Raw genomic sequence first — 23,441 nt, forward strand, 5'->3', positions numbered from 1 at the left:
ATACGTAATCTGAGAACGTGGCTATAATAAATTAACCTGTTGAACACGCTAAACTTCTGTTATATATATAGTTATGAACAGAATAATATATATTATAATTAAAAGTTTTTAGTCAAAGGTAATTTGTTCTTGGGATGATGTTATGAAATACGACTACATTATGCTATGCAGGCGGTCGCCATAGAAATCATCAAAGTATTGCAAGTGTGGACAGATTAGTTCACATGACTTACAGATAGCTGCAATAATGTAGCCCTCTCCCGATTTTTTTTTTCCATAGGATCTCCGTAATGGTGCAAGTGCGGGAGTGATTCACTCCCGCAACTATTTCGTCTCAAATCGTTTATAAAAGACAATAACATTTGCATTTCTAACCTGAACTCAAACGTTGTAGATGTCTATGGGATAAATTAATCCAAAAATATCAAGTATAGTCCATAAATCGGTTACTTTTCGTGTATGTCAACAACGAAAGTTTAATTTGTCCGCCATGTCTACTGACCTTGACCGGTTTTATTTTGGGACAGCCAATGAGAATTCAGGAGCGGATATTGAACTGAATATAGGAATTCCCCTATTATAAACATAATTAACGCGGTAAATATGAATTTTCCATTATATACTATTTCCTTAAATGATGTTTTAGTGATATAACGAGGTAAGATCAATTATTTACACTGACATTCACGTTATCAAGCCCATCAAAACTCCAAGCGTACATCCCATAAAATCACGCGAGAACTGTCATGGCTGCTGAAAAAGACGACTGGTAAACGTGCTGATGTGTTTTATCTGGTTTTGATTTATATACGATTAATTTGTTCAACCTGTTTTAAAAAATCATTTTATCTCAAGGAAAACAAATATAAAATCGATCTTTTCAGACCGAAGTCAGCCGCATTAAAAACTTAATTCTGCACCATTACGGAGATCCAGTGGAATTGTAGCTCTCTCCAGTAAACATCAGATATAAAAAATCGGAGAGGGCTACATTATTGCAGCTAGACTTACAGACTATAATATAGCGACATGTCTGCCTCCATAAAATAGTTACACTTCAGTGAGATGGACATGTGTTCCTGGGGATTTATTGCTAACTATATAAAAATTGATTTTAAAAAAAAGTTTTATTGAAGTTTTGTGGTATGAGGTTGTCATGCAACTTAATTTACTTACAAGGTTAGCTACAGCCAGTGGAATACTAATTTTAGGTCAACAATGAATACCCAATCTATTTAAATACAAGTTAAAAGGGAAGGCAAATATTGCTTGTGACATGTACTTAATTTTTTGATATATCTTTATGATTAAACAGAGAAAAGTTAAAAAAAAAAAAACCCACAAACATGGAACTTGCATCAAATTTATTTCATGTACATGTTACCCCAAAAATCCGACCGAATATGCCCCTTTGTCACATTTAATTGAATTAACTGAAAATAAAAAACGTAACACCATAATTTTTGCTTATTTTCATTGAAGTTTCTCCCGGTTTTTTTTTTCAAAATACACAGTTACGTAAACTTTCTCCGAGAGAATTACTTTTGATCCGATAAAGGAGAAACAAGTTGCTGTCCTTTAAAAAAGGACTATAATACGTGGACCATTTGCATGTGTTTCCAACGAAAACGTGAAAGCCTTAAGATGAACAGAGATTCCACCCACTCTAGCCCCCTGCTTTTAACCACCAAATTTGTACGTTGTATTACGTATATGTATAGCCCTGACATTTTATCTCAGAATTTAAAGGGTTCATACTTCTAAGATAATTATGATATATCTTTTAATGAGGTTTGCATGTTTAGTATCAGGCATTCGGCGAATTCTACTGCTGTTAACCAACTTTTATTCCCTTGCGAAAAAATTTCCGCGAGGTTCGCGAGGGCCTCGTTGTCGCGAATATTTCTCGCAGCGAACCATTCGTTGTCGTATGGTTGTTATGGTAAGACTGGTATGGAGAAGGCTTGGCCGTGAACAGTAGTCGTAGCGAACCAATTTATCAGAAGTAAATCGCGAAATAAAGTCGTCGCGAATAATAGTAGGTTTACAGTATTTGCGCACACATTACGATGTGCACTACTTTGTTAACTATGCAGTGACAGCTTTGTGTGAATTAATTTCATATTTTGATGCATTTTTCTTGAGATTTAAACTTTTATACAGTGACATTCTTAAATGCTTAAAAAATTTTAATCGGGAAGTACTTTACCTCGCCTACTATAAAAGTAAAGTTAACTTACATGTGTATTCGGAAAACAACAAAACATTGCAAATATCCTATTTGATGCATGTTGTAGTTTCGGCATAACATTAACTTATTTCATAATATTGACAGTTCATATCACATGCCGATCATTTCTTTGAAAGGAATACTTTGTTTCTGTACTGTTTACCGACAACTTTACAATTACAGCGCCTTTGAACTTATGTGTGTATATGGCATGTAATCCCGATCCCGATTCAGATAAACGTGTGCTTGCCTGGTTCCCTGAGCTACCCATTACACACAGGAAGCAGGCTAGCTCATGCGCAGGCTGAATTTTCCCCCATAGCATCCGGTTTAACCTCGCTTATATGTTTTCTGCGTGGACCTCAGGGTCCACGCAAAAAACTGACATAAATATAGGGATTTTGCATGTTATTGCATCGTCGAGAGAAGTAATATTCATTTCTGTAAATAATGTTATTTAATTTTACGTAAGATAGCGGTGTCCTTATATCAGGTGTAAAATTTAGACGCTCACTTATGCTTTAATTCTCGCGATGATCTTTGATACTAGATTTTTATTTTGAATGTTCAAGTCTACTCATATTATTAAACAATATCAGCCCTGAAGAAATTTTCAGAGATGCCATCAATTTTGACTATTTAACAAATTTTGACAGCAGGCAACAATTTCAAACTTGCATATAGTCTTAAAAAAATAAGAAAGATTTTATTACAGAAGTTACGTGTTTTTTAAGGCAGGTTCGTTTTAAAAAAAATACATTTCCTTACATGAATCATGAGTACATGTATATATCAATCCTTGCTACCCTTAAAAACTCGCCGTTAAACTTCTCATTGTTTAAACCCCTGTCACAGTGGAGCTTCGTCCTCACGGCGATCCCACTGCGTCATTGAATAATGTAAAACGCCATGGTAAACGAACTAGAGTCTCCTACAGCGCCGTAACAACGCAACAGCATCTTCGTTCGCCGCGATGGGATATCCTAGAACATTTTAGAATGCCATGCGACGGCGCGCACTGTGAACATGCACAAAGTACGCGCCGTGACTCTGTGTTCTGATAAACACGCCGTAGAAGTGGAGTAAGGTCGCTGTGACAGCGCCGTAAAGTCTCCAACATGGCATGTGCACGCAGTCAGCGCGCAGAGCACGCCGTGGACGCGCGGTAAAAACTCCTAGCACGTCATGAGCGCTCGGCGGATACCTAACGAGAGCGCAGTCAATCGCAAAGTTGAACTCTGTGGAAACGTAGTTGGGGGCTCTGTAAGAACACCTCAGTCGCCGTCAGGATGCCGTGACATTTTCACTTGTAAAATTTTTAAATAAAATTGTATATCTTTTCTGAATTTTCCTTGCGATCCTACGGCGATTCCATAAATTTTACAACGCCGTGAACACCCCCTGTGAACGCAACTTGGTGTGACAGGCCTTAAAGAGTTTACAAAACAACTACACAAACTGTGTTCGACAAATAGTTTTCCTTAAACATTTTCTTCCTCTCTTTACAGGCTTTCAATCACAACACGTTTTTATAACAAAAGCAGAAGTGAAATTTTAGTCATTAGTCATTATAATCGTTTGACACCAAATCATATAAATTTTCAACTCGCCAACGTAAGACCTACTCGTGGCTTTGCCACAAGCTCTGCTCTAGTTCTAAATATTCCTGTCTCAAAGAGTTTTCTCCATGACCCAGTAAAAAGGATTTCTGGACTCATCATTAGAATTGGAACCTCTCCATTTTTTATCTTCTCTAATACTCCTGTAATAATTGTTAATGATAATTATTCAGCAAAGTCCTCATATATGTTTTAATCAATTCAATTATTTTGATTAAATTGATTTCATTCTCCAAAAAAAGTCTTCCAAAGCTGTAGCAGGGACGTATATACTAACTAACTACTATAATATATATGGCACACCAAATTCATAAAAATGAGCTAAACATAGTTTCACAGTCGATAAACTAGGTTTATCAGCTGTTAACTATAGTTTACGGATCCTTAACTATAACTATAGTTTACATTAGTGAAACTATATTTCACGAATGTAAACTATAGTTTACGAATGATAATCATAGTTTATCTATCTGTAAAAAAAACGTTAACAATAGATTTTGCTGATAAATATAGATTCACATTTGTTAATTATAATTTACAATCGTAAACTATAGTTAAGAGTTGTTAATTATAGTTTCACAAATCGTGAAACTACATTTAGGCCAAACAAAAAAATATGTTTGTTTACTGTTACATGCTGAAAAAAAATAGGGTCGGTAGGTAGGATTATTTTTTTATTTTATTATTTATTTTTTTTACACAACTTCAGAAACGTCAGATACATGAAATTTTTGAGACAACTCGAATATATCCCTTTCTAAGTGACAAATTTTTACGAAAATTGGCATAAACATTGAGTAATTCCAAACAAATAATTAAACAAAGTAATATTGAAAGTTAATTAAATATTTTGTTTACGACGGTAGAAAAACAGGGTACCTGGCGCAGGCATAATCTCGGAGACTAAAAAACTAAAAAACTAAAAACTAAAAAACATCCCATTTCAAAGTGTCCGTAGAATTACAGTTAATGATAAAAGAAATCAAATTAAATATGTTCATGTTAAATATGTTTTGCTATATTTTGCGACTAACTTTTGATTAAGTTTCACTAATTTTCGAGGTAAAATATGGATTTGGTACAAACATATTTACCAAGCAATAGAAAATATGACAACGACATTACATTGAATTTTGACCTCAAGACGGCACATCGAATATACATCAAACTTGTGGAAATCTCAGAAGAAGACCTTTAAGGCCACGCAATTCCTTAAACCAAAACTATACGATAACCAGGGATACAGAGCTTCAGTTCATCATATTTTTTTCACTGATTGTTTGACTAGAATTAAGACAAATAGACTAAATATCCAGTACTGTTTACACACTAACTGTTGTCAACAGTTCTAAAATAAAAACAAAATGACTGCAGGAGACATTCACAGTAATTTGATTTTAGGGTAAACAGAACTCAAAATAAAAATCAAGAATGAGAGAAAATGTAAATGATGACATCTTGAAATCAAAACAAAAGATGAGAAATTAAAAAATAATTCTTATTTCCGGTCGTTTGTAAGGTGTTTAAACACAGGAGCAATGAGAAGCGTTAAAGTGACGTTGCGAAAAGTTTGCGGTTGTGTTGGGTCACCGGACGCAGGCACGTTGATCCACTTATCAAAAATGATCTATTCATGCCATGGAAAAGAAACTCTTTACATTGATAAACTTTATTCTGGTTTACATTTTGGTGAAATTTCAAAGGTAAATCTCTTTTCCTAAAAGAACAAGAGTAAATGTCTCAATAATTTCCGACCAACCCTCGCAAACTGATAATACAAAACTGTTTTGCCATTGTGTCATGCTTACTTTTGTTTGCCTTATGCACCCCTGTGAATGTTATTGTCATTTAAATTTTTGACCACGTGGTTTTATTTGACCCTTTCAGTTTCGTAGTAAAAATCGTGCCTCGTATTTATAGTCTATTTTATAGAATCTAGGTACTTGTAATCAAATATAAAATCTAGAGGTTTATTGATTTTAAACTTTATCTTCATTAATTGGTGGATAAAATGTGTTCTAGAAATAAATAAGACAATACAAAAAAATAGTTTATGTCTGCTGTTGCAACAATTAACATGCTTAGTAGAGATCTCCCCTGAGGATTAATTTTCGATTTGCGCCTGACCTGGTAATAGTATCAATAGAGCAACAGACTATATATTTTTATGCAGAATGTTCCTTGAAAATGTCTCGATATGCTAAGTTTTTATACAAAACAGACACCCATTATTTTTTTTAAAAAACATGATATTGCACATCACAAGCATCAAACATGGCCATGATAGAGATGTGCAAAAATGGATTTAAAATGATTTTTGAGGATAATTTTAGGGAAATAAATTCAAGAAATTGATAAAATAACACTACGGATGTCTGGTGTATAATATCGGTTGGATATCGAAATAAAGAAAATCTAGAAAACTCGTTGCCATCCTGTCGCTTCGCTTGCTACGCTCACGAAGCTCACTGGTAGGATTTTGCCAGTTTCTCATTTATTTTCAAGAAATTGATAAAAATCGCCGACTCCTGTGGTCAAAACTATCTTGCCTCCATGTTGTTTGCCTCGTACTTCAAAATCGGGAACCTTTTCATTTCCCCCATGTTATCGATCGAACACCTGGATAAATGCCGATATTAACTGCATTTGCTTTATGTGTGCGCATTCTTCAAACTGCAGAGAACATGTGGACGTAGATATTGTCACCATGTTTTTTTTCACTTTCGATTTCAAACGCTTGACAGATTAAGATGAATATAAAAGTTAAACGTACCCACGTGTGACTTCCGGATTTCTAACGATGGATAAAAACAATTAGGGTCGGCGATTAAATATAGGGTCGGTCGGGAAACCGTAAACAAACATATTTTTTTGTTAGGCCTTATCAGACAAATTCACAAAAATGAGCTTAATATAGTTTCACAGTCGATAAACTAGGTTAACTATAGTTTAAGGATCGAAAACTATAGTTAACGACGTTAATCTATATTTCACGTCTGTAAACTATAGTTAACGCGATAATCTATGTTTCACATCTGTTAACTATAGTTAACACTGAAAACAATCATTTGCGATTGTTTAACATAGTTTATCTGATAAATATAGTTTCACCATTGTTAAACTATGATTAACAACTATAAACTATAGTTCACGAAATCAAATTGTATTATTTAGACATTAAGGCGCCAAATTCACAAAAATGTTATAAACATAGTTTTACGTTTGTAAAGCATGGTTTACAAACAGAATCTCTCATTTAGTATCTGACATGCGGAATTCTCTGTGAAACTATATTTTAACTACGACCCTAAACTATAGTTTACGATTGAATCTATAGTTAACTAGAGTTTTTTTCGTAAATCATAAATATGTTAACCCTAGTTACAGCAAGATAAGATTTTGCCTTAACAAAGATCATTTTCATTGGTTGGTAAGATATATATTTCCTTTTTACAAGAAAAGTGATTTTTCGATAACTTAATGGCAATTGAAATTATTAAAATAACTTAACATTTTTTATTTTGATTTAGAAAAAATTAATACAAACAACAATAAAAAAAACGCGGGCTTTTTTTTATTGTATTTACTGACATTCAATTAAATCAACAACATCTTCCCCTGCCGACTCCAACCTTTGTAGATTACGGCGTATATCAGACAAAATAGTAGGATCAAAAGGGTTGGTGGTAACTTGGCATCTCAGATTATCGAGCAGAGAACTAATTCTCCTTATGCAATTGTGTACAGAGGGCAAACTCGCACGTTCTTCCCTAAGAAGAGCCATTTTCTACAATGGCGCACATTTTGCATCGCCTCTCACGATTGGTTACTCGAGATTTTAAATTGAAAAATATAGTTAACACACATTTAGACTCATAAACTATGTTTAACAGACGTAAACTATAGTTTACAAACGTGAATTATAGTTTAGAACGATAATCTATGATGAACAAACGTAAATTATAGTTTATCTCTCAAAACTATGTATAGGATCGTGACATATACTTTATGTCTTTTAAATATAATTTATAAATATAAATGACAGTTAACTATAGTTTAGAACCGAAAACTATAATTAACGATTGTAAAACATAGTTTATCTGATAAATATAGTTTCACAATCGTGAAACTATATTTATCAACTCTAAGCTATAGTTTACGAATGTAAACTATAGTTTACAGATGTGAATCTATATTTATCAGCAAAATCTATTGTTAACGTGTATTTCCAGACAGAAAAATATAGATTTGCATTCGTAAACTATAGTTTACAGATGTGAAATATAGATTAACGTCGGTAACTATAGTTTAGGATCCTTAAACTATAGTTAACAGCCGATAAACCTAGTTTATCGACTGTGAAACTATGTTTTGCTAATTTATGTGAATTTGGCGTGCTTTAGATTTGTAAACCGTAGTTTACTGATCATAAAACCCTATTTATCAGATGAACTATGTTAAACAACAGCAAATGATTGTTTTCAGTGTTAACTATAGTTTACAGATGTGAAAAATAGATTATCGCGTTAACTATAGTTTATAGATGTGAAAACGTCGATAACTATAGTTTACGATCCGTAAACTATATTTAACAGTCGATAAACCTACTTTATCGACTGTGAAACAATGTTTAGTTCATTTTTGTGAATTTGGCGTGCCATATACATATATATGTCTCTGGCTGTAGCTAGGATGTCATGTGGCGATATTGGTGGGTGTTAGAGTACATGTAATAATTTTCAATGTGTGTGTGTGTGTGGGGGGGGGGGGGGGTGATGCACTGATGCATACGGTAACTCTAATATGTTAATTTAATAAGCTTGTATTTTCCTGAGACTACTTCTACATATTATCATGATTATGTACGCTGTCACTTGTAATTAACTTAAGCTATTAAAAAAGATATTCACCTTCTTTCAGATTCTCTCCGATATAGACACAGTCAACTCCAAAAGTTTTAATGTTAATGACTTGATCTTTCATTAAAGATACCAATGGAGAGAACACCACCACAACCGCAGAACTTCGATCACAGTCATCTGGAAAACGTTCTTTCACTTTTGTCCCCCACAGTAGTTTTGGTAAAATTGAATACAAACGGTTTTACCATATCCCGTAGGTAGTACTGCAAATAAATCCTTGCCATTCACAACCGCTTTTAAACTTTCTAGTTTGAGATCTTTAAGTTTAAATGGCAAATTCATTCCATCACAAATATCCGATATAGTTTTCTTCCGTCATTGTTTACATGAATTAGGAGGTGTGTTTCTTTCAACCAATCAAATTATTTACCGGTATTTTGGTAAGCCTCATTTTGACGTTACAAACATTTACGTGACGCTTTACCAGTCTCTCTGCTCGTCGGAGATTTACGGAGACAGCCGAGCGTCTGGTTGAACGAGACTAGTCCTGCTGCTGCATTTTCCCAGAAGATGACCAAAATGTATAAATGGTATTTAGCGTTGCGCTACATTTTGATGTGTGAGTAATTTAATTATGTAGATGTTTATTACGTCTGTAAATCAGAGTAAAAAGGTAATTAAAGCTGGATCGTGTCTTCGAGGAGGTTGTTTTAAGGTTGTGCAGATCGTGTTTGCATTAAATTCAGCAGTAATAATTAATTAAATAAAATACAGCGTTTAATAGATAAATATCAATCTGGGTAAATAAAATATTTGGTGTTGAAAAGAAGAAATTTCCGAAGAGGAAGAATTTTCTGAAAAGTGATTAACACATCAGTATTATGGTGAGTAGAATTTTAAATCATGGATGCATCAGCCTTCTGCACCATGCATATAAATTATCAGAACTTCAATTGCCACCAAGTAATATTTGAGTCTGTTTTTTGTTATAATTATTCAATACATGTATTTGAATTTACACAAAAAATTTCAGCTTGGATTAGCAATATAAACAAAGTGAATAGCATTAGTAAGGTTATGTAATTCCATTTTTTCCAAGTCTCAAGTTTTGCTAACATTAGTGTGATGCTTAGCATAGAATGTCGTTGTTTTAATGTCTGCATTTTAACCATTGAACATGTTGAAAAGGAAATTATTTGCATATTTATATTAAACATTTTTTGCAGAAATAATATATTTATAAAAGCAAGTATTGCATTTTCATTGCTACGTATGACACTGCATGGTTATATCTTTTTATGTAGTCTAAATTTCACAATTCCTTAACTGCATCAAAAGATCCTGCCAGTGGTGGAAGCGGTAACATTTACTCACCAAGTCTCCATGCTCATTCTTGGAAATTATCAATGCATATCTATAATTTATTATAATAGTAGTGACTTTTTTGTTGTTGTTGCTTTTAATGGAACATTAGTTAGTGAGTAGATGGCTTAAATAACCATGCACTTTTGTGTTGTACATGTGTTTGTGTGTTTTATATATATACATAATTTGTGATTTTATTCTGGATATTTATCATTTTTAGATTATATATATATATATATATATATATATATATATATATATATATATATATATATATATATATATATATATATATATATATATATATGTGTGTGTGTGGGTGTGGGTGTGGGTGTGTGTGGGTGTGTGTGTGTGATTAAGTGTGTTAAAAAGGAGAAATTGAAAAGAATTTTTACCTTCAATGCTTGCAGCTAATTTTTTTTAAATTTCATAATTCTCTGAAGAGCTAATACAAAATAGTAAAGAGTCTTTTAATTTTGACTAGCATATTTAAGTATACTTGCTGTCGCACTGAGAAGGCTCTGGAATGCTTTAAGGTCTGCTGGGGTAATAATTGTAAAAGCGCTTTGAGAAATGCATTGCAATTTAAAAGTGCTATATAAAAACTTGCAATTATACTCTGCTGCACTTAAAATTACTTTAAAATCATCACTCTTATTAGGGGGCCAATGTTTGGGGCTTGTTTGGGGATTTTGTGGGAATCCCTTGCCCATGAATTTACATCCTCACAAACATATATACAAGCATTAGTTTAATAATCATTAAGATAACCCCAAACTTGCCACCAACGAACTAACCTCCTCACCAGAAAAATGTTGGCAACTTACGAACATTGACCCACATATGTATGTGAAATCACATGTAGTTGGTATCTCTTTGCTTTTGAAACGATGTCACCTAAGACATCACATCTCTTTTTCAATTTAGGTTTTCTTTGCAGATTCATAATGGAAAAAAATTTACAGCCATAATTAATGTGGCGGAGAATATTGTTGCCAAAACTTAACAAATAAAAGGTTGCTTGATCAATGCAAAATTACAAAAACAGCAAGATGACATGGTGAAAAAGACACTGGATGAAATTTTACAGATGGCAGAAATAATTTCAACTCATGGAAAGACAAGCAAAGAACAATTTCTAAAACTGAAAAATTGGCTAGAGATGGAAAGCTGGAGCTGGCAAGGTTGAAAAAGGAAAATTTTAAGCTTAAAAGAAAGGCTGATGACTATGCAGCAGAAGTGACGGATGAATCCTTTAACAGTCTACCCTCCCAACAGGAACTTCTACCTTCTTCACAGGAAGATACTCCAGCCAAGAAGCAAAAAATTTCTGATACTGATATGGAGAAAACGTTTGTCCCTACTGAAGAAGAAAAGAAATAGGACCTTCGGGAAAAAAAACATTGAAAAAAAAATGACAGTAATAATAAAAAGCTGTCATTGACTGTTCATCTACTTAATCTTTATGTTCTTTAAAACATGTGTAAATTATACACATACAATTATCATGTTCATTATTGTTATAAACCAAATTTACAAACTATGTGTTCTTTTTACGTGTATCTAATTAAAGTAAAGTAAAATTCTACTGTGTAAATTATAAACATGTCTTTTGGTTGTCACTATTGTACATAACACTTTTACATGCATTGATTTATTCAATAAATTTATTGTTTTAGATTGATAAAAGAATAATTTCATACCATGCCAAAGAAAGTTAGAACTAGTGGTGACAGACAGCATAGACAGAAAAAGAAAGAAAGACTGAGAGAGAAAAGGTGTCAATAATCAAGGAAATAGTGATGAATACTAATTCTGAAAAAAAAAAATTTCATTTTACAGCCTCCTATGAATAAAATCCATAGTGTGTAACGGAATCTGGTTTGCATCAACACAAGAAATAACAATAATGACAAATGTCATTTTCTTAATATATACATGTATCTCATTGGTATGGGTGTTTTTTTCTTCACAGGACTAAAACTTCAAAGGAAGATGAAGCACCTAAATTGAAAAATCTTGCAAAGAAACAGAATGCACAACAATCATCAGAAAATGCAACACCAAACAGAAACTCAAAACAAAATACAACAGACAGAGCTGCAGTTATTAATAAAAGAAAGGGCAAATCAACACACCATTCAAGTGAGCTGGAAATTCTTCAAAAGAAACAAAAGGTTCAGGAATTGTCAGAGAATAAAAAACTAAAGAGAAACCCAGAAAAAATACTACACACACTGCTACAGTTAATAATGAAACAAAGCGCAAGTTATCACATTATTCAAATGAACTTGAAAGTTTTCCAAAGAAGCAAAAGTTACAACTGTCGGAAAGTGAAAAACTAAAGAGAAATCAAGATTCTAATGATTGGCTTACAAACTACTTTGATCATCAAAGTAAGAGACAAAAAAAGAAAAAAGAACACCTTTCAAAGCAGCAGCTTAACAACATTTCCCGCCGTAAACGAAGACAAATGCCAGAATATAGACACAATGAGAACCTTAAATGAAATATTTCAAGAAGAGAAAGGCGAAGTAATGCTGAACTATCAGAATGTGAAGTCATGAGTAGAAACTTGACTCGAGCCAAAAGACGCTCTATACCTGCGATTAAACTACAGGAAAACATCAATAGAAGCTTGACTCGAGCCAAAAGACGTTCTATACCTGAGATTAAACTACAGGAAAACACCAATAAAAACTTGACGCGAACCAAAAGACATTCTATACCTGAGGTTAAACAGCAGGAAAACACCAATAGAAGCTTGACTCGAACCAAAAGACGTTCTATACCTGAGGTAAAACTTCAGGAAAACACCAATAGAAACTTGACTCGAATCAAAAGACGCAAGATTAATGAGGTGAAAGAAAATGAAAAAAGGAAAAGGAAAGAGTGGAGGCATAGGAGTAAAAAAAAGAAAACACATCACTCCACAGCAAATACTCCAAGCGAAGAAAGCAGAAAACTATTGAAACTCAGATACAAATATTTCGTGACCTATTAAAACGAGGCGATGACTATGTTTGCTCGTGTTGTAAGTAAACATTTTGCCAGCATAGTATTTACTTAGTAACAATACTTGCATATTTGAAGAAAGGCATACCTGAGCAATTTCTGAATCAGACTCTTACAGAAACAAAAAGTGTAGGTAATAGTGAATGGATTTGCAAGACATGCTATAAATACACAATGGAGAAAAAAATCCCACCAATGGCTTTCTGCAACGGATTCAAGTATGAAGAGTTACCAGATAATTTAACTGAATTAAATCCAACTCAGACAGAAGAGAGATGTGTAGCTCTGAGGATCCCATTCATGCAGCTTAAGCAACTTGGAGCAGGAAAACAACTAGGTATCTATGGCAACACAGTAAATGTTCCTATGGATCCAACAGATGTTATTTCAATGCTTCCAAGAAGGTTTGAAAACACTGCAACCATCCATTTGTTGTTTAAAAGAAGACTTCAGTATAAATCATCAATGCTTCATGAGACTGTTAGACCCAAAGTGATTTATAACCTAGCTTAGTATTTGATTGACAATAGCGTCTTTATAAACAGGAAGGTATAAAATTGGACACAAACTGGTTGTCGGAAATTAAAAATGATATCAATTTTGCATCAAAAGAGGATTTAGATACAGTTCAGAACATGCAAAATGATAAAAATGATAAGTCAGTGAGTGCATGTCAAAGTCATTTAGGAATTATTACAGATAAAGAGGATGATGATGATGACAGATGATGTGAAGAAACTGCAGAAGAATCCTCTTGATCTGGTAATAAAGACACTCTATTACAAAACATTGATTTTACAGATGATGGTCGTCATGCTTTACAAATAGCACCTGGTGAGAAGAATCACCCCATCAGTTTGTACCTTGATCAATATTCTGAAGAAAAGGCTTTTCCTGTATTGTTTGCTGGTCAAAAGAGAACAGAAAATGATGAGAGACAAAATCCAGTGACATTCAGTACAATTTGTAAAGTAGAGTTACGAAATGTCGACAGAAGATTGTGTGTCTAACATCTTCTTCAAACTAAAGAAACTGCAGACTCTACAAGTCAAAGACATTGCAACAACAGCTTTAAGAAAACAACAAATAATTCATATACTGCTGGGCATTTGAAATCTTCTGAGAATACCAACAATTTGTTGCAGAATGATGAAGGCTTTACATTTTTGAAATCACTCAGATCATCACCGCCATATTATCAAAGCAAACAAAAAGAATTATTTGCAATGTTAGGCCAGTTGGGTTTACCTCCTTTTTTTCAACTTTTTCTGCAGCTGAAACCCACTGGCTTGATTTGCTTGGAATATTAGCTAAGAAAACCCACAACGTAAATTTACTTATCAAGAGATAGAAAATCTCAATTGGATGGAACGATGTGAACTGATTCAGAAAGATCCCACCACCTGTGCAAGACCTTTTCATTTATTAGCTCATCCGAACCGAAGGTTCAAGTGAGCTTTTCTGATCACCCGTTGTCCGTCGTCCGTCCGTCTGTAAACTTTTCACATTTTCGACTTCTTCTCAAAAACCACTGGGCCAAATTTAACCAAATTTGGTACAAAGCATCCTTATGGAAAGAGGATTATAAATTGTTAAAATAAAGGACACATCCCTTTTCAAAAGAGAGATAATTGAGAAACAGTGAGTATAGGGTGCGTGTCTTTAAAAATCTTCTTCTCAAGAACCATTGCACCAGAAGTGCCAATTTTTACACAAAAGCCTATATATGGCTCGGGCCAAAACTGGGTCCCCAGGCGTGGTTCAAAGTTTAACATAGAAATACATTGGAAAAAAATGTTTTAAAAATCTTCTTTTCAAGAACCACTCGCCAGAAATGCCAATATTAACACAAAAGCTTGTATATATACTGAAGATTCTAATTGTAAAAATCGTGACTCCCGGACCAAAACCAGGGCCCCAGGTGGGGTTCAAAGTTTAACATAGAAACACATAGAAAAAAATGTTTACATGACTTTTGTTCCATTTATTCAACTAATTTGTGCACCCAAAAACCCAACTGTGTCTCCCTGATTATTGACAACTCATTGCATATGTATTTAAGGTTGTTTAATCAAGAAATGGCGGATGAATACGATAAGGTGTAAAAATTCACCAAATATTAGTTTATCGCTTACATTTTATTTGGATACCGTGTCCGATAAAAATAAAATTTAATATGTAAATTAATTTGTTATCGGGCACGGTCTCGAAAATAAATGTAAGCGATAAATTTATCTTGTGATGTTGCAATATTGCAGCTAGTTTGGTTGAGCATTATAGATACGGCAGATCAACGCACGTGGTGTGGATTTTTATGTAAACAACCATACCATAGATAATCTTGTTTCACATGGAAATTAAATTTTAAAAAGGTATGTTTTATTATAATTAGGGAAACACTGTTAATGTGTTACCTTCGTTTACAAATGATGAACCTGTAAAATTTGTTCAAGAGTGTTAAAGCAGAAAGAAGATTTATTTTTGAACTTTGAAATTCCTTCGGTTTTTGTAACCATATGATGAGTTATGATTCATTGTATTACAAATGCATCACTACGTATATTTTATAAGGAAATATACTGAGGATACATTCACATGGTGATGTTAAAATTGCATGTAAAAATATAGTTGCATATTGTGGTATTTATGGACTTATTGTACGTACGACCTAACTCAGTGCGTGCACGGATCTCTATCTCCCGGGCTCCCTGGTCGAGGACGGATGTGTCCCGATGCATGGCGAAGGCTATTGTGAACTCTTGTTGATTAACCCATGTTTTATGTGTATTTGTATGTTGTCTGCTTGGCAATAAATACTATAATTTGTACGAATTTAGTTACACAAAATGTTTTTATTCTGATATTATTTGAAATACGACTATTGGAACAGAAATTTAAATTAATGATACCTAAGCCTTAGGTATCATTAATTTAAATTTCTGTCTTTAATAGTCTTTAATATAGGTATTACCTATATTAAAGAAAATGTCAGCTCGAGGCCTTTGTGGGCGTTCTGGCATTTGATATGTATAGTGAAGATTCTAAATTGTAGAAATCGTGACCCTCGGACCAAAACTGGAGCCCCAGGCGGGGGTTTAAAGTTTAACACAGAACTACATAGGAAAAATGTTTAAAAAATTCCTTCTCAAGAACTACTGCCCCAAAAATGCCAATATTTACACAAAAGGTTGTATATATAGTGAAAATTCTAAATTGTAAAAATCGTGACCCCCGGACAAAAAGTGGAGCCCCAGGAGGGGCTAAAATTTTAACATATATAGGAAAATGTTTTAAAATCTTCTTCTCAAGAACAATAATGCAACAGATTGGGATATTTCTATGCATACATGTACATCCTTAAGTAATGTAGATTCTAATTTGTAAAAGTTGTGACTCCCAGACAAATAATGGGGCACCAAGAGGGGTTCCAAATTCACACATTTTAAAAAATATAAAGGAAACATTTAAAAAATTTCTTCTCAAGAACTACAATGTTATAGTTTGTGGAATTACTAAGCATGCATCCCTGGCTTATTTAGATTCTTAATTGGTAAAATCATGACCCCCGGACCAATACTGGGGCCCTAAGAGGGGGTCAAAGTTTATTATAGAAATATAAAGGTAACATGTTAAAAATCCTCTTCTCGAGAACTACAATGCTTCAATTTGTGAGATTACTATCATGCATACAACCTTGGATAATGTAGGTTCGATACTTTTGAAACAGTGACCCCTGGACTAATACTGGGGACCCAAGATGGGTTAAAAGTTAAATGTAGAAGTATATATGGAAAATGTTTAAAAATCTTCTTCTCGAGAACTACAATGCTTCAATTTGTCAGATAACTACGTAAGCATCCTCAAAAAGTGTAGATTCGAAATTATAAAAGCCTTGACCATCGATCTAATACTTGGGCCCCAAGAGGTGTTCAAAATTTAGCATAGAAATATAAAGGGAAAATGTTTTAAAATCTTTTTCTAGGGAACTATAATGCTTCAGCTTCTGCGATTACTATGCAAGCATCCCTAAATAATGTAGATTCCAAATAAATATAGCTTTGGCACTGGACTAATACTGGGGCCCCAAGAGGGGTTCAAAGATTAACATAGAAAGATATATTGAAAATGTTTTTAAAAAGTTTTTCTCGAGAACTATAGTGCGACAGTTTGTGAGATTACTATGCAAGGATCCTCAAATTGTGTAAACTCTAATGTAGTGGAACCAAGAGTTATCTTTCTTGATGTTGTTATGTACAGTCTGAGAGTTATTCCTCTTGATGTGGAACTCCTCTAGGTTCAGTTTTTCAGGCTGTGTACGTGCGGTCCCGCCGCAATGCTACACATTTTCATTCACATGTTACTATTTATGTTGTTAAAGCCAACCATACACCTCGGACCAATACTAGGGCCCTAGAAAGGGGTTCAATGTTTAAAATAGAAAAAGCATATGCTACGAAATAGAATGTTACATGGAACTACTGTTCAGGTGAGCGATGTGGCCCATGGGCCTCTTGTAGAACACAACTCTTCTTTAATAACATTTTAAAATCCGAAAACTGTCCTATAGGCAAAGTTCAAGATTTCTACAAAAGAGTCGAATTCCAGCAGCGTGGATCTCTACACTTGCACTGTTTATTCTGGATGAAAAATTCTCCTACGTATGGATCTAGTCAGATTGATGAAATACTCCAGTTCATTGATTCTCATATATCATGCTCCTCAGATGTATCAGATGTCAGATGTAAGAGGACAAAAAGTTTGTGAAACTACAGAAACACCGACACTCTAAATCGTGTAAAAAAAACTAGAAAGACTATGTCGCTTTGGTTTCCAAATACCTTCGATGACTGAAACGATGATTTTGGAGCCATTGTCAACAGATACAGAAAAATCAGATGTTCCGAAACATAAGGTCAATTATGACAAAATCACAAAAGTTCTAGAAACGCTTACAAGTGATGTTGAAATGGACTTTAATTCATTTCTAGATGAATGTAAAGTTGATTATACTGAGTATCTAAATGCTGTTAGATCCTCGATATCAAAGAAAAAAGTGTTTTCTTAAAGAGAACAGTGAAAGATATCAGGATAAACTCTTTCAATTTAGATATACTTAGAATAGGGCAAGCAAACACTGATATGCAATATGTGATTGATCCATATGCTGTATGTGTTTACAGAGCAAGTTACATGATGAAATCACAGAGAGGCATGAGTATGTTGTTACAGAATGCTGTACAGGAAGTGAAACAGGGAAATTTGGGTATCAGAGAGAAACTAAGAGTAATTTCCAATAAATTCCTCAATCATTGCGAAATATCAGCACAAGAAGTAATTTTTCTCCTAATGCAACTACCTCTAACACAGAGTTCAAGAGATGTGATATTCATTAATACATCCCCACCTGAAAAACGGATAGAAATACTGAAACCAGCCTCAGGACTCAAAGGTCTTCCAGATGACTCTACAGATATTACTTGCACAGGACTAATACAAAGGTACTCGGAATGACCCCCATCATTAGAGAATATGACACTTGCACATTTTGCATCTGATTTTGACAGATATACCTATAACAGAAAAGGTCTCAAAGAACCAGTAGAAGAGGTTGACATTATAGACAATAACATTGAAAATATAGTTGCAGGAACTGAAATGCCTTTACCAGATGGAAGTCGACTTGTGAAAAGAAGGACTTCAAAAATAATACGATATGTAAAATGTAGTCTGAAAAAAAAGATCCGGAATTACATTACAGGGAACAGCTTATTTTATTCCATCCTTGGCGAGAAGAACTTTTAATGATGGGAACAATTTCTTCATTTGAAATACAGTATAAGAAGTTTGAAAATACAACTGTTAAAGTCAGACAAACCTTCAATGCTTGTATCAGTGACTGTAATATGGATAAAATAATGGAAAATGTCAGTCAGGAGATTGTCAAACATAGCACCAACTGCACGTCAAACAGAAGAAGACAGTGAGGAAGCAAGAGAGGACAATATATCATTGCTTCAACCACCAAATGAAACAAGTCGTAATTATGACATTGGACTAGACATTGGATGCCCTGGTAAAACCACCAAAGAAATAGTCATTCAAAATAAACTTTCAGATATTGAATATAGAGAATTAGTACGTTCACTAAACAATGAACAAAAAACCTTCTTCTATTACATTTTACATCTAACAAAAACAACTAACAAGCTGTATCTTGTTTTCCTGTCAGGAGGAGCTGGCGTCGGCAAAAGTCATGCCCTAAGAGTAGTGTATCAAGCAGTTATGCGCTTCTTTGACACTGCAGGCGAAAACCCAGATGAACTTAAAGTTGTCATTGGTGCACCAACAGGCAAAGCAGCCTATAATATAAAGGGAAATACTTTACATTCTATATTCAGTATTCCAGCAAGTCATTCCTTGAAAACCTACATGCCTCTTGATCATAGCACACTGAACACGCTCAGATGTCGCTTTATAAAACTCAGACTGCTCATAATTGATGAAATTTCAATGGTGGGGATCCATATGTCTAACTTCATCAATAATAGGCTACAGGAAATATTTTGTACCAAAGAAGCATTTGGTGGGATCTCCTTGCTTCTAGTTGGTGATTTATTTCAGTTACGACCAGTTTTGGACCAATGGATATTTACCAGTAGCTCTTCAGACTATGGACCTTTAATGCCTAATTTTTGGACAGAGCAACTCCAATTTTTTGAATTGAAAACGGTCATGCGGCAAAACGATGATGCAGAATTTGCCCATTTACTTAACAGAGTGAGGAAAGGAGAACAAAATGATGCTGATATACAAACACTACTTTCAAGACTTGTAAATCTTTCAGAACATTTAGATCTGAGCAAGTTCATTCATTTGTATAATTCGAATGCACTTGTAGATCAACACAATGAAACGGCCTTGGCGAACATAGATGACCCAATGTATATTTCCGAAGCATCAGATTACACTTTGGAAGAAGCCTCTGCAAATGTCAAATCTACTGTATTGGAAATTGCTAAAAGTCAACCTCCACAAAAAAACTCAGAATTTGCTGACAGAATTGCAACTTAATGTTAGTGCTCATTACATGATGATACGAAATGTGGACATAAAAGATGGTTTAACAAATGGAGCATCTTGCCAACTCTTGCATGGGGAGCTTTCTAACAATAAACCCATATAGCTCTGGGTTTTATTCTCTGACCAAGAAGACATTGGATCAGATGCCAGAAAGGAATACAGACACCTTTATAAAAGCAACATTAACCGTACTTGGAGGACGCCGGTGAATTTCCTTACCAGACAGTTTCAAGTTGGAAAGTATAAAACTGTACACGTTATGAGAAAACAGTTTCCATTAAAACCTGCAGCAGCATCTACTGTTCACAAATGTCAAGGAATTTCTCTGTCAAATGCAGTTATATCATTTAAGGGGCGTATCCAAAGCCACATTGTTAATGTAGCTTTGAGTCGAGTTACATCTTTGCAAAGACTCCATCTTTTAGATTTTGATCACAAGAAAATTACTATAGACAACACAGTAAGCGCTGAAATATCCAGACTCCGAAGTGATTGTCAAATAGTTTATAAGCAGTTGCCTTCCACAAAGTCAAACATCTCAATTCAGTTGTGTGCCACAATGCTAGATCACTTCACAATCATATTGATGAGTACAGAAATGATGCTCGCCTCCAACAAATAGATTTCATCTTTATACTGGAGACATGGGCTCAGCGCTGTGATCCTTTGGAATATTACAGACTTCAGGGATTTCATTCTATTGAATTCTATTCCAATCAACAAACTCCTCATAGACCACATTGTAGAATATTTGTCTACATAAAAAATGACAAATCTATTGACAATTATCAGTTCATTCAGGCAAAGGGAATGGAAGGAAAAAAGATTACAGAATTCAGATAAACCTTTGAAAATTACAAGTGTGTATTGCCATCCAACTGCTAATATTGACACCATATGCGAAAAACTTAACTCTATAATCTCACCTGTGAATACCAATATTTTGATTGGTGACTTCAATATTGACCAGTTGAAACAAACACCGCAGCTTAAAAAAACTCCTTTCTACTACAAATAATCTTCAGCTTGAATCAGTTCACTCTCAGGAGACAACAAACTACCATTCCTGCATTGATCACTAAGCACCACAATTATGAATATGGACTGTTAGAATGCTATTGGAGTGATCACAAATTACAGTACCTCTTTATTTAAAGTATGTAGGTATGTGCAATAAATGATAAAATAAGAAAATAAAATCTTTCCTTTTTAAGATAAATATTGAACTAGAGTGTTCAAAGGCATGCATGTGTTGAGAACCCCAACAATTCCAAGGGCTATGGCACTTGCACGACAGCATCTTTAGGTCTCCTATTTTAAAACACTAAGTTAAAGGACATGATCTCACAAACCAAAGCCGCCGCCCCCCCCCCCCCCCCCCCCCGAAGGAGAGGGGTGATACTGTTTTACCCTTGTGTATCTGTCGTTCTGGCAAATGCTGTTCACACAAAAGAAAACCCGGTTTGCTGTCACATTGACAGCTTTCCTTTTGTTGTTGTTTTTCTTCATTAAATAAGGATGAAAACTTTATCTATATGTTTTTAGTATAATGGAGTACCGGTATATTTACAAATATTAGTCTAAAAGTTCCAAAAAGCTTAAAAAAATAATTCCTTAGTTTTGTCAACAGCATCCTGTAGCAGCTAGCTATCGAAGTTAATGTTTCAAAGAAAAAAGGTATATTGCTAACTTTTTCAGAGGTAAAAGAGCAAGTTGCTGTAGAACTCAAATTGATATAATAAGTTCATGCCAAATTAACTATACAAAATGATCTTTTTAAAAAAAGACAAGTTTGAATTAGGTTTTTTTTTAAAAATGAAGTGAATTATGCAAATGATACATTTATGATTACCATGCAGGTAGATTTTGTCTAGTTCCTCTACTTGAAAACGCTATAAGGTTATTGCTAGATTCACTTTTATTGCAGCTCTCAAATGTTAGCTAAAATGTTAGCTAAAATATCTGCATAAGTTTATGTCAATATCGAGATTAATAAGTTGAGTTTCCCAGGCACATGAGTAACACAAAAAAGATCATAATGAAACTTTAGAAATAATTTAAAAGTCGAAAAATTCTGATGAAAATCCAGTTGAACTTAAGCCTATTGTGTGTAACTCATACGATGTATATATAACTAAATGCTGTGACATTTCTTCTTTATGTAGGCACTCAACAAGGTGGATATCCAGAACAAGGTCAAGAAGGATATCAAGGTCAAACTGGTTACCCTGGGCAACCAGCTGCTTCTGCCGGATATCCAGGACAAGAGGGTTCAATAAAGTTTCTATTTCAGAGAAATTGCTAAACTGTAAGAGAGTATAAAATAACAGGGTGTATGACTTTATCTTCAACTAAATCGATTGTAATTTACCTGATGCACAACTTTTCCCATGCAATTAATCTAAAACTTTATCCAATTCCAATTAATCGTTTTAAACCACCTGAATGCTACAGATGTCATAAGCACTGAATACATGTAAGGAACTATATACATTATTTACATTTTTGTCAACCGGTTTCTGCAAAATATACTTACTACATGATCGTGTTCATCTGCTAAAATGGATATGAAAAGAAAGACAAAGATTTTTGGAACACTTTTTAGCATGTTGAAGATCTGACTATTACTGGATGGTCTCCAAATGATCAGATATTTAACGATGTTGCCAACGAAGTTGACAGTCGCTATTTTCCAATATGGCTACTACGGAAGAGCCACGTCATGTGAGAAGGGAGATAATTTGTTTTCATAGAATCAAAGTACTGAAAGTACTGATACAGTACCCGCAACGTTATTTTTTACAATCCTATCCTATCGTATCGTGTATCAATCCTATCGTATAGTTGCGTGTATACTGTTCTATCGTGCGTGTATACTGTTCTATCGTGCGTTAATCCTATCCTATCGTGCGTTAATCCTATCAGGTTTATCGTTTAATTTCACCAATTCTTTCGTTTATCCTATCGTGTTTATCGTTTCGTGCCTTTTCATAAGCAAGTAAATTTATTACTAAGTTGCAACTCGTTCGGTGCGCCGTATACACTGTACGAATATTTATCGAACAAGAATTGTAAAATCCTATCCAACATTCCGTCAGGATACTAAATTTAAAATTTTTAAGATCAAAATTAACCAATATTATATGAAAATCATATCTGTTAACATTGAAAATGAAAAACGAAGTTCTTAGGAACAAGGTAACATATTTACCTTTATATCGAATATATTAAATCGCACGCAGAGTGTATACCTGCGTAAACATTAACTTT

At 34.1% G+C, this 23,441-nt stretch overlaps 1 protein-coding gene and 1 long non-coding RNA gene across 2 annotated transcripts in view; both read right to left on the minus strand.

Annotated features, from left to right (window-relative positions):
• The window catches only part of LOC105348537 (annexin A7), a 104,108-nt gene that overhangs the window by 35,906 nt on the left and 44,761 nt on the right, over window positions 1-23,441 (minus strand). The window lies entirely within an intron of this gene.
• On the minus strand, window positions 795-22,899 carry LOC136270244 (uncharacterized). The gene is made up of 3 exons (XR_010707991.1): window positions 22,708-22,899; window positions 8,760-9,364; window positions 795-3,992 (listed from the first exon to the last, which is right to left on the minus strand). It is a non-coding gene; the product is annotated as an uncharacterized lncRNA (long non-coding RNA).

This window comes from Magallana gigas, chromosome 7, assembly GCF_963853765.1.
Source record: "Magallana gigas chromosome 7, xbMagGiga1.1, whole genome shotgun sequence".
Taxonomy (NCBI): Eukaryota; Metazoa; Mollusca; class Bivalvia; order Ostreida; family Ostreidae; genus Magallana; species Magallana gigas.